Here is a 1,666-nt window from a genome sequence, read left to right on the forward strand (position 1 = left end):
GTTAAATTGATAGACATCCAAATTTTCTGCTTCGTAGTAATAGTTGAATTTGTTAGTGGCTGAGTTGTGGATTTTCCGACTTAAAGGATCCTGACTCCCTACTGCATCTTTTGGCTATTCGAAACGTGGGCAAAAGCAGATAAGACTATTAATTTGATAACTTATATAATTTTTATTTTTATAACTATTAGGATATTCAGTGAATGCACCGAGCAAAACGTTCACCACCTTTCAAACGTTCACCACCTGTAACTCGATCAAGATATCTAGCCAATATCGTCGCCGTTGATTTTTCTTTAGAATCATCATCAAGTTGACCAAGTATTCCAATTCAAATTTCTGATAATCCATTTTTTGAACCCGACTTCACAATTGAGAACCCAGAGGATATTCAAGGACAATTCCAAGATCCTGAACCATTAATCATTCCTCCTGAACTACAAACCGTTAAATCAGAATATTCTAGTGATTTGGATTCAACAAATTCAATTATGGAAGTAACGGAATCTCTAAGTATGGAAGACCGAATGAGAGCCACACGCATGGGCCAAGGTCACGCCATTATTAAGCCAGATGTTAATGCGCCAGATTATGAAATCAAAGGACAAATCCTACACATGGTAACTAATCAATGCCAATATAGTGGTACGCCAAAAGAAGATCCAAACGAACATCTTCGAACCTTTAATAGGATCTGTACTCTATTTAAAATCAGAGAAATTGAGGATGAACAGATCTATCTCATGTTGTTTCCCTGGACTTTAAAGGGAGAAGCCAAAGATTGGTTAGAATCGTTACCCGAAGGAGCGATTGACACATGGGATGTTTTAGTTGAGAAATTTCTTAAAAGATTCTTTCCGGCATCTAAAGCCGTGAGACTTCAAGGAGAAATTGTTACGTTCACGCAAAAGTCAAATGAAACATTATATGAGGCGTGGACAAGATTCGGAAAGTTGTTGAGAGGATGTCCTCAACACGGTTTAGATACTTATCAAATAGTACAAATATTCTACCAAGGTGTCAATGTTGCTACACGAAAAGACATCGACACAGCAGCTGGTGGTTCCATTATGAAGAAAACCGAAACTGAAGCTCACAAAATCATTGATAACACAGCCTGCCACTCGCATGAGTGGCACCAGAAAAAAGATATCTTTCGTTCATCTAAAGCGGCTAGAGCCGATTCTAGCCATGACTTTGATTCCGTTGCCGCAAAAATAGATGCCTTCGAGAGACGAATGGAAAAGATGAATAAAGATATTCACGCAATACGAATCAGTTGTGAGAAATGCGGTGGACCACACTTAACAAAAGATTGTCACATTGAGCAAACGATGGAACAACGTGAAAATGTTTCCTACATGAACCAAAGGCCAGGAAATAATTATCAAAATAATTATCAACCGCCGAGGCCAAACTTTAATCGAAATCAAAACATTCTTTACAATCCAAATGGACCCAACAATAACTCGTATAACCAACAAGGTCCGAATAACCAACCAACTCAAAACAACACTTTCAATCAACAAAAACCTAGCTTGTATAAACCACCACAACAAACCGAAGAGAAGAAGTCAAATCTGGAAGAAATGACGGCAAAGCTAATGGAATCTCAAACACAATTTATTACATCTCAAACCCAAACGAATGAGAGGTTTGATCAGTC

General features: G+C 38.0%; 1 non-coding gene across 1 annotated transcript; it reads right to left on the minus strand.

The window, feature by feature from the left end:
* Window positions 1-875: 875 nt before the first annotated feature.
* On the minus strand, window positions 876-982 carry LOC139895169 (small nucleolar RNA R71). Its single transcript, XR_011775632.1, has one exon. It is a non-coding gene; the product is annotated as a small nucleolar RNA R71 (small nucleolar RNA).
* Between the last annotated feature and the right edge of the window lie 684 nt (window positions 983-1,666).

Source organism: Rutidosis leptorrhynchoides, chromosome 2, assembly GCF_046630445.1.
Source record: "Rutidosis leptorrhynchoides isolate AG116_Rl617_1_P2 chromosome 2, CSIRO_AGI_Rlap_v1, whole genome shotgun sequence".
NCBI classification, from domain to species: Eukaryota; Viridiplantae; Streptophyta; class Magnoliopsida; order Asterales; family Asteraceae; genus Rutidosis; species Rutidosis leptorrhynchoides.